Source organism: Puma concolor, chromosome C1 (assembly GCF_028749965.1).
Source record: "Puma concolor isolate L17-30 chromosome C1, mPumCon1.1.hap2, whole genome shotgun sequence".
Lineage (NCBI taxonomy): Eukaryota > Metazoa > Chordata > Mammalia > Carnivora > Felidae > Puma > Puma concolor.
In genome coordinates this window covers 2,637,877-2,651,796 of record NC_141674.1, presented here as the reverse complement: position 1 = coordinate 2,651,796, position 13,920 = coordinate 2,637,877, and positions in this window count along the sequence as shown.

Sequence of the window (13,920 nt, the reverse complement as noted above, 5' to 3'; positions counted from 1 at the left end):
GGCTTCCTAATGAGGCCATTATAATGTAACATCTGGAACAGTGCACACTGTGGGGCTCCACAAGATCAGTGGGAGGGGTCTCAGAGGGTGACCCTCCAAACTTCTTAAAGGAGCAGGAGTTTTCATCCACATCATCCACACCCAAACAGGTGGGGAAGAGAAGGTTCAGGAAACCCACCCCCAGCCCCAACCTCTGTGCAGGTGAAGTTCCTGAGCAGCGAGAGTGTCCCCTGCCACCCTGCCATGTGAGGGTTAATGTACTAAGTGGGGTGTGGGGCAGGACAATAACACATTGGGTTTGCACTTTGGGATATGTGCCCCCTTACCTGGGAGACTAGATTTGGGGGGGCGGGGAGGGGAGGGGAGACCCATTGGGTCAAGGAGACCTGGCCTAGGTGTTCAGGTGAAAGTTGCCATCAGGCTCCTGGGTGATGATGAAGACAGAGAGCCAAGAGAGAGAGGGATGGGGTCAGGAGGGATATGAGGAAGGGAGAGTTCAGCAGGGGCTGGTGTTGAAGGCTTGATTGGGGAGGGCAGGGAAGGAGGCAGAGACAGAATATCAGGACTGGGCAGTGATGGACAAGGGATCTTTACTGAGATCGGAACATAGAAAGGGTCAGATTTGGAAGGATGGCAGATGATACTGAGTGTAAGGTACTTGAGGGCACCCAGGTGGAACTTTCTGCAGGTCAGTAGAGTCCCTATCTGAAGCTTGGGATACCAGACAGTACAGGCATCCAAATCGGTAGGCAGTGAGACTGAAACCAGACAACAACCAGACCATGGAGGAACACAGAACTCTGGCCCACAGCCCTCAGCAACAAGTCCAAGAAATAAGTCCACTGAAACCTCAGCAATCAGCCCCAAATGGCCAGGATGTGGTCAGGAACTGCCAGCTTCCCTGACAATTGCTCCCTCTCCCAACTCAGGGCCAACCACAGAAAGCCATATACACTCACCTAACTCATCACAGGGGACACTCATCCTCTGAAGTTGGCCACCTCCAGTTTTTCCAGGCCCACAACCTCCCTGCTCCCCCATGAAGCTCTCCTCCTCCCCTGCCTGGCTTTGAGTCTCTGACAAATACAGGTGACAGTGGCTGACCCTTTTGTTATAGCAGACCCTGAGTAGACACTTTTCACTTGTTCTCATCTCCTCAAGAGTACAGCATCCAGAGCAAACAACAGTGGTCAGTTGTGTAACTGAAGGCTAGAAGTGGACAGGTTACTGGGGGCATGTGTCCTGTGAGAAGAGCAAAGCCCAGAGGCCCAAATCGTAAGGAACCCTGGCATTTACCAAGTGGGTAAGGACAGAAGGAGGACTGGTAAGAGGTCCAGAGGGAGCCCTGTGAGTGTGCACTCACATGTGTGCAGAGAACTCAGGCTTACCCAGCCTGGGAGGGCAGAAGCTGCAAAGCCAGCCTGCTGCCCCAGCCCAGCCCGAGGGCTCCAGACACCTCGTTGGCCTCATCATGACACCTTGGCAGGCTGCAGAGATTAGCGTGGCCTCCAGCCCTTCACTGACCTGGGGGAAGTCCCCAATCCCTGCCTATGCCCGTTCCCAAATCCTCACACCTTTTTCTTCTACTCATTGATGGGCCTGAATTCAATTAGTAATCATGTTGCCGGCATGTGCTCTGTGCACAGACCCCCTTTTAGACAAGTTCTGAGGGTACCAAAAGGCATGCAAACAGAAGACAAGAAGGCCAAGTCTTTCCTTCGAGGTGCTCACAGCCTCATCACCGGCAAAGGCTCAGTCCTGATCATGGACAGCACCATGGACAGCGCTGAATCAAGAAAACAGACCTAAGGAAAGCCCAGTTTATGATTTTTAAGCCCATTCCAGGCAGTCAGGTGTTGAGAACTAATGCCACCTAGCTTTGCAAGGACCAACTAACGGCTCCCTAAATGAACTTTGGTCCCAGTGAGACTTGGGTTAACTGTTACCTGGATGCAAAGATCCAAAGAGACTGTGGAGGGAGACCACCCACAAAGTGGCCCATGCACTTCAACTTCTCAGAGTTTATGAAGGCCTACTGTGTGCCAGTCCTCGGGGATACAGGGATCTACACAGCACAGCTCTTCCTCCAGTCTCCTCTGTCATAGGATTGGGGGGTGGGGGTGATGGAATCAAGATGAGCTTGGCATAGCGCCTGGTGCACAGTAGGTCTCTTGCTTAGCGCTTTTATGTAGATATTCCTATTCCATCCTTATAACAACTTATGAGGTGGGTGCATTCTGTCACAATGTACAAAACAGGAAACTGAGACAGAGAGGTTGAGTAGCTGGCATAGGTCATGCTCTCAGTCCATTCTGGCTGCTGTAACAAAAATACTGCAGACTGAATGGCTTAAACCAACAAACACTTCTTTCTCTGGAGACTAGAAGTCCTAGATCAAGTCTCCAGCAGATCTGGTGTCTGGTGAGAGCCCCTGTCTGGGTTCATGAACAACTGTCTTGTCACTGCATCCTCAAGTGGTAGGAGAGGAAGGAAGCCCTCTGGGGTCCCTGGGACAAGGGCACACACTCATGACCTAATCACCTCCCACAGGTGCCAAATTGGGGGGGGGGGGTGTCAGGATTTCAACATGTGAATTCAGAAGGACACATTCAGTCTACAGCAGTCTTGCTTCCAGGAAGTGGATTTAAGTCCAGGCACTACATCCCATAGTTGGCCCACAACCTGTAGATCCCACTGTACTCTGGGGCCAGTTGACCTCTCAGTGGGGCCAGCCTTCTGGAGACAAAGTAATAACACATTTTTAAAAAATTTTTTAGCTTTTTTGTGATATAGTTGACGTACACCATTGTGTAAGTTTAAGGCATACAATGTGTTTGATACACTTACATATTGCAAGGTGATAATCACCATGGTTTTAGCTAACGCCAACAATACGTCACACAATTACCATTTCTTTTCTGTGATGAGAACATTTAAGATCCACTCTTCAGGCAACTTTCAAGTACATGGTACAGTATTGTTGACTATAATCACTATGTTTTACATTAGATCCCCAGATCGTATTAATTTTATAATTGGAAGCTTGTACCCTTTGACCAACATCACCCCCATTTTCCCACCCCCACCCTCAGCCCCTGCTAACCAGGGCTCTACTCTCTGTCCCTTTGAGTTTGGCTTTTCTAGATTCCACGTGTAGGTAATATTATACAGCATGTGTCTTTCTCTGTCTGGCTTATCTCATTTAGCATAATGCCCTTATGGTCCATCCTCATTGTTACAAATGGCAGGATTACCATCTTTCTTGTGGCTGAATAATATTCCAGTGTGTGTGTGTGTGTGTGTGTGTGTGTGTGTGAGACGCCTTACTTATCCATTCATTCACTGATGGACACAGGTGGTTTCCATGTCTTGGCTATTGTGAATAATGACATGATAAACATGGGGGTGCAACTGTGTCTTTAAGATCCTGTTTTCATTTCCTCCAGATAAATACCCCAGAAGAGAGATTGCTGGATTCTATTTTCAAGTTTTTCAGGCACCTCCGGGCTGTTTTCCACAGTGGCTGCAACAGACAGTGCGTGAGCGTTCCCTTCTCTCTGCGTCCTCCCCGACACTTGTTATCTCCTGTCTTCTTGTGGTTCAACAGATGTGAGGCGATATTTCACCATGGTTTTGATTTGCATTTCCCTGATGATTAAGGATGTTGAGCACCTTTTCATGTATTTGTTGGCCTTTTGTGTGTGTTCTTTGGGGAAAATGTCTATTCAGTTTTTGCTTTTAAGTTTATTTATTTATTTTGAGAGAGTGAGAGTGCGTGTGCATATGAGCCAGCAGGGGAGGGGCAGAGAGAGAGAGGGAGAGAATCCCGAGCAGGCTCGACACCATCAGCACGGAGACTGACGTGGGGCTGGAGCTCATGAACCTTGAGATCCTGACCTGAGACAAAATCACAAGTTGGACACTCAACCGACCGAGCCCCTGTGTATTCAGTGGTTCTGGTCATTTTAATTGGATTATTTTTTGCTGTTGAGCTGTTTCAGTTCTTTATATATATTGGGTATTAAATCCTTATCAAATGTATGATTTGCGAATAATTTCTCATACATAGTTTTAAAATATCTATACAATCCATTTTAATTTTCCTTTCATAGGGAAAATTGACATCCACGGTTAAAGACGATAGATGAAGTGCCATAGCAGTCACGATTCCACGCCAAAGCTAGATGTTTTCCACCTTAAAAATAGTGAAATCAAATGAATTAAAAAAAATAAATTGACTAAGGCTTAATCAGGCAATTCATTTAAATGTCTCTGGAAATTGAATGTACAAAAAGCATGCAAATCCAATGGTAATCTCCATTCTTCATGAAACGTTATTGGGGAGCTTGCTTTCCGTGCAGACATAATCCCGGAGTGAACGGAGGGAGCAACTTTCTGGGGGATGAACTTTATTTTTCTTCATAAATTGATTTTTACCTCAAAAGACTCGGACTTCTTCACAAAGAGTCCGTGTGCACTTAACGACGCGGCTTTATTTTTAGTCTGGCTTTCTTTCTCCTGTTTCCAAATCAAGAATTCTCTGTAGACCCACCAGTGAGTCCAGGCTGCTGGAGAAAGTTCTCCCCAACCCCAGCGGGTGAGGGGCATTGCAGAAATGGAAAATTACTGCAGACTCTACTCAGAGCCCAGAACTCCTGAAACCGAGCCCTCCAAGCTTTCACATTCACAGCCAGGCAATGCATTTCAAATGCAAATCCCGTCACAATCTTCAAGAGTAACTGAACATTTAACTCCAAAGCCATTTCACAATTAGTCCTGTGTCCCATGGGGAAATTGAGCCATTGGCAAATGCAGACTCACTGCGTGAACAAAGGGTCCCTGGAAACTTTCCTTTTATCTTCAGTTGGAACAAGGGGGCACTTAAGTGCAGTGAGCAGTTACCCATTTGGATGGAGCTGTGGGAGGCCTGCCCCCGCCCCCTCCCTGGGGCCCACCGAGGGCCAGCATTCCACTTCATTTCTGTGGCGCCAGCTTTTACAAAGCGGTTTATGGCCTCATCCCCTGTGATCGCCCCAGCAGGCTTCCTGGTAGACCGGGAGAGCAGTGTAAGCTGTGTTGGCACATGAGGAAACTGAGGCAGGGAGAGGCAGATAGTTTGCCTAGGCCACAGCGGACCATCAGTACCTATTGGAGGCAGGAAGTCCTAGGATGAAGGGGACCAGAACTGGCCACCTGAAAATATGCCACTTTGGCAAAAAAAAAAAAAAAAAAGTGTTTTGAGCTGAATGCAATGAAGAAACCACAGATGCAGGAGAAACGCTCTGCCCTCCCTCACCTGCCTCAAAGCAGGACATAAATTTCCCTTGGAAGGTGTCCTCCTCTCCTGTACCTGGAAGGGAAGGACAACCTTCATCAGCAGAGATGAGATGACACCAAGAGGGGCGTGAACAGAGCTTGCTAATAGGACTTTGTCCTCCATTACTCCCACGTGCCGACCCACAATGCACCGAACCCTTGCCTTTGCCCCGTCCCTTCTTCTCCACAATTTGTCACCCTCAGTTAAAACGGTATGTAAGCCTCCGGGTCTAACCGCCTCATTGGGTCCTAGCTGCTTTTCTAGGAGGCTCTTGTGTGCATATGTAATAAACCTTTCCCCCTGTTAATCTGTCTTATCAGTTTGATTCATGGGTCTCAGGCCTAAGCCAACCTAACAGGGTGGAGGAAAAGGGTTTTGTTGCCTACAAGCACCAGACCCTGGCACTATCAGCCAGCACCCAAATGCCTTGGGATCAGCTTCTCTGGGCTGGTATTATGTGAAGAGTGCATTCTGTGTTTCTAGAGGTTTGTACCGTCATCAATCTTTCTCTACAAAAGGGCAGATAATAAATATTTTTGGTTTGAAGGCCATCCAGGTCCCTGTCACCGCAGTTCAACTCTGCCATTATGGTTTGAAAGCCGCTACAGAAAATACGTGAACAAACGAGTACGGCTGCGTTTCAATAAAACTTTATTCAAAAAGCAAGTAGTGGGCCAAATGATGGGCGTGGCCCATGGGCGATAGTTTGCCAGCCTCTCACCTGTAGGTTGACACAGTGCTCAGAGATGTGAGCGTTCAGTGGATCATAGCAAATTTTGAGAGAACAAGATGATAAAACTAAGTGTTTCATCCCTGTGGATAACAAATTTTTTACAAGTTTTCCCTAAGGTACGCCCTTCCCAAAGATGCTAAGCTTGTATTCTACATGGATTAATTGTCGTCTGCAAATGAGATGGCTTCAGAGGGACTGGCTCACCTTCATCCCGTATCTGACTCCCGCAGGCCAGCCCTCACACTGTCTTACCTCTCTTTCCCTCTGGGCCTCCCATCGTTACCTGTAAGGTGCCACGCATCTCAAATTGTCCAGGACAGCCTCAGGACAGGCCCGTGGTTCTTGGCAAGGGGACTACTAGCCCTCTATTCACTTTCAACAGACCTGATTGGGGTGATGAATTACATTCCCACCCTGTAACCGTGCAGTGAGGGGCCAGTCATTCATACACTGAGCACAGGTTCAGTGAAGGCCTCCTATGTGTCAGCATGCTATCAGGCTCTCGGGGGACAAAGATCAGTAAGATAAATGTGTACTGTATATACCTTGTCTGTATGTGTCTGTGTACCGTGTGTATACAATATTATATATATACACATATATGCAACGTATCTACAATATTGTCTATAAATATATATAGATCTATGTACACAATGTATATGCAGTATTGTGTGTATACACACATAATGTATATTCCATATATGTGTATATATATATATATATATATATATATATATATATGCATGACCCTTACATCATGTAGCCCTGGTGGCCTGGTGGGGAGGCAGGAGAAAACACAAGCACCGTGGCAGGGGAAATTCCAGTGCCATGGAAGTAAGCAAAGAAGGCTTCCTGGATGAAAAGGAGTTAGTCAAGAAGAGAAGAATCCAGAGTGCAACCTTCTAGCAGCAGGGACGACAATGTTAAAGTTCCAGAGCTGAGAAAGTTCCAGTGTGAGGAAAGCACTGCCTATGGTCTGGTGCTGCTGGAAAGCATAGATTTTCAGTGAAATAAATAAATAAATATATGATAAGAAAATTGTGTGTGTGTGTGTGTGTGTGTAATACACACACATCCACTTCTCTAGCTCTAATGTTTCCTGTACACTATCCTGGATTCTTCTTTATTAATAATAGATCTCATCGTTTCCATGTAACTTGTTAGTAGTTTAATATCTAATTACAAACCTCTTAACTCTTCATCTGGTAGTGAATAAGGCTATAACTGAGCAGGCAGACAGTAACCATTAATTGACTAACACGACAACCTCTACCAACAACCTCACAAAATGTAACAGGAGGAACCTAACGCACTCCATCACCTTCGGTGGCGACCTGCTGTTTTGTGTTACTTGAAGAGAGCTTGGGGTGTCACCGTCTTACGCATCAGAAGGGTAAGAGGTGAGGCAGATTTGAATCCAAAGCTTTCTACTGTCTACAGCAACACTGTTCACAAGAGCCCCAAGGTGGGAACAGCCCAAATGTCCATCACCGATGAATGCACAAACGAAGTGTCTTACATTCACACAGTGAACTATGATTCAGCCATAAAAAGGAATGCAGTGATCCCAGCTACAACATGGAGGAAACATGTTTGAAAACGTTATGCTAAGTGAAAAAAAAAAAAAAAACTCAGACAGACAACAAAGCATATATTTTATGGTTCCATTTACATGAAATGTCCAGAACTGGAAAATCCATAAGAAAACAAAGTAAGCTGGTGGGTTCTAGGGGACTGGGGAATGCTTGCTAATGGGTACACAGCTTCTTTTGGGGTGATGACAATATTCCAAAATTAAATAGTGGTTATGGTGGCACAACTCCCTAACTTCACTAAAAGACACTGGATATGCTGAAGTTCACTTGACAATATGTGAATTGTATCTCAGTGAAGTTTTGATCTACATGCCGTGTTAAGTGTCTCAGACTGGATCCTGTGGATGGTGATGCAGAGGAAAGGTTTTAGGCAAGAAAAACTCACTCAGCTTTGCATTTCGTTCAGTCCCTCATGCACACACACATTCAACGTCTCACCAGCCTTCAGAGTACCTGCCACAGGGCCAGGCATGGTGATCCAGCAAAGAATGAGATGACCCTGCCTTTCTGGAGTTTGGAGTCTGGTGGGCGAGACAGACTTTAAATCACTATCACACTCTTATCACAGATACATGCTATAACACTAACTACTACATATAAAAATTACTATTAAATAATTTGTGTTAGGCGCTCTGGGAAAGGTGCCGAGTGTGGTGCAAGTCTATATATAACAGGAGAAACTGCAGTCATGTCAGTCTTGGGGAACATGTAGGGTTCTCCCGAGGAAAGGACACCCAGACGAGATCTAAGGAATGAAAAAGCTTAACCGGGTGAAGGACCAGATACGGGAGGTGAGGCTAGAGCTAGAAGTGGAGGGAAGAGCAAGCATGAGAAGCTGGAGACGAGAAGGGTCCACAGCATCTAGAGGTTTGGAGGTCCTGGGAGGCAGAAGCAGAAAGAATGAGAAGGTTGACGGGGGGTGGGAGGCAAGAGGCAGGGTCTCACTTGAAGACCTGGGACCTTATCTTAAGGGCAAAGGGGAAAAAAGGGAAAACCTTTGTACGTAGTCATGTGTGTGTGTGTGTGTGTTTGTGTGTGTGCAAGATCACTCTGGAGGATTTGGGATGCTGTCAAGATGGCAGACGAGATATCCCTTAGTTCATCTGCGTGACAGAGCACCACAACCAGCTGGCTTATAAAGCACAGACATTTGTTTCTTGCGGTTCTGGAGGCTGGAAGTCTATGCTTTGGTGTCTCCTAAAGGCCATCATCTCACTGTGTCCTCACACGGCCGAAGGGGTGAGGGAGCTCTTTGGGGTCTCTATGTATAAGGACACGAATCCCATTCATGAGCGTCCCACCTCCATGACCTAATCACTTCTCAGAGGCCACACCCACCTCCAAGCAGAGGGACACAAACATCCAGACCTTAGTAAAAAAACCCAAGAATTAATCCCAGATATACTGGATAAAATATAACAAAATGTATTTTAAGTGCATCTCTAAGATTCTAAGAAAAGAAACGCCCTTGGTTTCAGGCATCACAAGGGATTTGCAAGCCAGAGTGACAAGCCCCTAGCTAAGGCTGCTGCTCCTGGGCGAAGCAGGCAGGTGACAGGGGCAGGTGAGGGGGACAGGTAGATTTGGAAATACGAGCTTCAGCTTTAACACCAAGAAGTCAGCAGCAGATGGGCTGAAAACCCATGCAAATTGGGGGAACTGGAAGGAAGACCCTAAATAAAAATCTGTAATTGTTGCAACCTCGGAGATGGAAGGAACTCCCATGTGTATGAGGAGAGGTGAGGAAGTTCAGATGCCTCTGCCTGGATTCAGGATGAAAAAAAATCCGTATGAGCAAAAACTCACTTGGAGCTGTGTTCAGGTGTCAAGACTTATCAACATGGCCTTATGATGTCTTTACAACGTTTGAGATCAGCAAACCCAAACCCGCCCTGGAGGGACACTCCCTCCTCACCCATCCAGAGCAACCTCAAAGGAAATAGAAAACCGCGGTAAAGACAAGTGTCTGATCAGTAACCCAGGACCCTTGGAGGCTCATTAACCTTCGTTCACATCACAGAGATGGATGACGGGACAGACACCCAGGGAGGAACCAGGGCCTGTGCTCCTCATCTCCTTGGCTGCTGTATCCAGCTGCCTCAGCCCTCCACTTGGGGGTCTGATGGGTCCTTCACACTGCTGACCTCCTGCCTCCCCAGCACATGCCTCTTCCAGTGCCCATTTCAGGAGGTAACAAGGCCACTTGTCCAGATGTCTGTGGTCATCCCTAACCCCCTCTTTCTCATACTTCACACCTGACCTCATCCATCATTAAGCAATAAAATAAAATATGTTTCCTACAAGTAGAAGAGAATTTTTTGATCCTGCAAACCTTCTAAAATAATGTCCTTGCTTTTAAACTGTGAACTGTCATGCATTTTAGTATTGTGAGGTCATTTTGGTGAAAATACTAATGAAAGAGAAGTGGATAGGATAGGGTAGAGTAGGATGGGGCCGGGCAGGGTATGGTAGGGTGGGACAAGGTAAGGTAGGGTAGGGCAGAGCAGAAGAGAAGAGAATAGAAAATATCAGAATGAATCACATGTAGTCAGGGGAAGCAAGGTTTAGAGCAAGTGTATGTGTGTTTACACATGCATCTGGGTACTGGTCACAGAATTGAGTTGTGTGTGAATGTACACACATGTGCATACACAGTGAGTCACAAAAGGCACCGTGATTGAGTGTATTTATCAGAACTCAGAATATCAGTACTCAACATTGGGCTGGAGCTTCTGACCAGCACAGTAACACAAGAAAAAGAAACAAATGTGACAAGGATTGGAAAGGAAAAAACAAAACCCATCATTATTCATAGTGGTGACCAGCACACAGAAAGCTCTGGAGAACAGAGATCAACTCAGAGTATAAGTGAGAGACCTCTGTACAGCTTCTTGTTCTGAGGTTCATCCCTCAAAATTGGCAGTGTGCCTTTAGTCCAGTAACAAACAATAACCAGACATAATGCTTTTAAAGAAATATCATCGACAATGGGGAAAAAATTAGAAGGTATTGAGAATACATCCCGCAAAGGATGTGCAAGATGTTCACAAAGATAACTAACTTTTGTTGGTTATGACATGACAGCAACCCTAAATAAATAGAGAAGAAAGATAGAATGTCATAAAAATTGTCAATCCTCCACAAATTAATCTATAAAGTCAAGGCAATTTCAACAAAAACACAGGGTTTTTCAGAGAACCTAATGAACCTAGAGTGTAATTTCTAGGGAGGAGTCAAGAGTGGGAAAAGTCAAGAACATTCTCAGAAGGGAAAGAGGACAAGGTTGGGAATGGCTCTCTCTGGATGCACAGATCAACGTTCCCGTCACTGTGAGACATGGTGCAGAGGACAGAACCCAGGAACAAGCCTGCCAGCTGCTGGGAAGCTGGCGCAGGGCAGAAGCACCCCCACCTTCCACCGGGTAGGAAGGGTCTTGTCACGATGCCAAGAGAGAAGATGATGTAATTCCAGCAACACACGACTGCTTCCCTTCAACCGTGGGGATCTTTGAGAGGACACAATAGCAGCACCTCTTTTCTCTCCTGGCTTCTGAACACAACAAGATAGAAAGCAAACTAGGGAGCCTAGCTTTTTAAAGTCTAGAATAGCACCTTTGTTATTGCTAAGGGCTATGATGCAGCATGTGCAGAACAAACAGTTCTGCTCCTGCAGCCAGGCGTGGACAGGCCTCCCATCCAGTTGCAGAGACCTCTGGACAGGACAGGCCTCCCTCTGGTTACAGATGGATATGCAGGGAAGAGCACAGAGTGTGCAGGAAATAACTCAGTAGATCTAGAAGGAAGTTGCTGAACCAGGCTGCTCCCCAGACTTGCCTATCAGGTACAGCCTACCCACCTCTCCCTGTGGCGGAGGACATCAAGGGTGGAAGAAGGTGGAGGGTCCCCAAGTGGAGTTTTCTCCAGTGGGAAGAACTCATCGGTCTGGGGGGAAGAAGTGTTCCTTTGTGACATGTACACAAAAATGAATTTGAAGTGGATTAAACACCTGAGTATGAAAACCCAATAATGCAATTTCTAAAAACAAATAAACAAACATGAGAGAATATCTATATGACATCAATCAGTAAGGATTTTTTTAAACAAGATGCAAATGACAAACCATAAAGGAAGAGATCGATACATTTGGATGCATTCAAGTAAGAGATTTCTTAGAATACTGCCTTATAAAATAATCTTATAATCGATGCCATCATAAAAGTGGGAATATAAGATATTTGTAACCCACTTACTTTAGTCTGCTCATGCTACCATAGCAAAATAGCAGGGATTGGAGAACTTAAATAATTTATTTTCTTATGGTTCTGGGGGCTGGAAGTCTAAGATCAAGGGGCCTGCGTGGTCACTTTCTGGTGAAAGCCCCCTTCCTGGCTTGTAGATGGCTGCTTTCTTACTTAAGTCCTCACATGGCCTTTCCTTGGTGTGTGTGCATGCATGGAGGGAGGGAGGCAAGGAGGAAGGGAAGGAGGGAGGGAGAGAGAGAGAGAGAGGAAAGAAGGGAGAGAGCTCGGTGTCAATGTAGGAGTTTCTTTTTGTTAGGACACTAACCTACCATCAGGCCCCATCCCTTAGACCTCACTTAACTTTAATTACTTCCTTAATAGCCCCATCTCCAAATACAGCCACACTGAATGTTAGGGTTTCAACATATGAATTTGGGAGGAACACATTTAGTCCGCTGTATAGACCAAATGATTGTTTTCTCCCCAAGATTCGTATGTTCAAACCTAACTCTGGAAGTGATGGTGTTTGGAGTTGACAGCTTTGGGGTGATTCAGTCAAGAGGGTAGAGCCCTCATGGATGGGATTAGTGCCCTCAATAGAAGAGACCCTAGAGAACTCCCTTGCTCTTTTCACCAAGTGAGGACACAGAAGACAGTCGTCAAAAAGACCCCAAATCTCCTGGCACCTTGATCTTAGATTTCCAGCCTCCAGAACGGTGAGAAAAACATGTCTGTCGTTTATCAGTGTCCCCATCTATGGTGTTCTGTTACATCAGCCGGAGTGGACTCAGTCCACCACACTGCAGCCACCAAACAGCTCATATCAGACCAGTATAAACTTCTACAAATCAAGGAGATAAACCACCCAATGGAAAAGGGGTCACCTATGACCAGCCATCCCACACCAGGAGTAAGATCTCAGAAGTCTGTCACTGAGAAGTTGTCTGTGGTAGTGGGATTTGGAAGAAAACTAGTTGTCCATCATGAGAGGAACAGATAAGTAAATGATGGTGGAAGTCCTCAGTTGCAGGCAATGTACCAGACATGCACACAGCAGTCAGAGGTCTTAAACACTGACATTCCAGGAGGGAGGGATAGAAAGAAACAAAAGGAAATTTATAGTGCATGATCAAACAACGATGTGCTCTTGGCAAAGATTCATGCATATTTAATGACAAATATCAAACTTACTCCGGCGGCTGGCTGTGAAGACGGAAAGAAGTTAAGTCATCACAGAGACATAATTGGAGGTAGAATCAGCAAGATCTGAAGGCCAGTCAGGTGTATGGGATATGGGAGATAAAGGAATCAAGGGTACTTCCCACGTTTCTGAACGAGCCCCTGGGTGGGTTGTCATTTCCCAGCATGGAGCCCACTGGAAAAGGAGAAGGTGGTAGATGTCCTATGGGGATGAGTGGGAAGGACATGGTGAGGCATTGAGAAATCTGCTGCCTGGGAGTCATCCACATGGAAATTCAAATGGGCAGAGGGGTCTGGAGTAAGAGATCTGGCTGTGGGAGTGATAGGCTACTAAGTACATGGGATCATCCAGGGAGGAATGAGTCTCTCGTCAGAAGTTGGCACAGAGCACCCATGGGACAATGCTCACATCCAAAAGATATTTGACAACAAGCTTACTGATGAGAACCTATATGGGTCAAGCCCTGGGGCTCCTGTTCAATTCATGTCCCTCAACTCACATGTTCCGGGCGCATCCTCCTTGGAGTCAGCCCTCTGCCCACTGACTTTTCCCTCTGCTCCCCTGTCCCATGGATCCCCCCACAGAGCCTGCTACAGGAATGTGGGGAGGACATTTAAAGTAAAAAGCTCTGTCTCTCAATGAGCTATGTCCAATGATGAGCAGTTATCTGATCTCTCTAAGCCTGTGGAAGGGAGATTACAGAATAAGGTTATTATAATAGTCTCCCAAGCCCAGTGAATTTAAGCAAAGCCTTCTGAAATCTGTTTATGCCCTTAGCCTGGGAAAGTGCTTTGTGGAATGCTAATAGGTGGGCTATTGTTATTTTTTTATTCC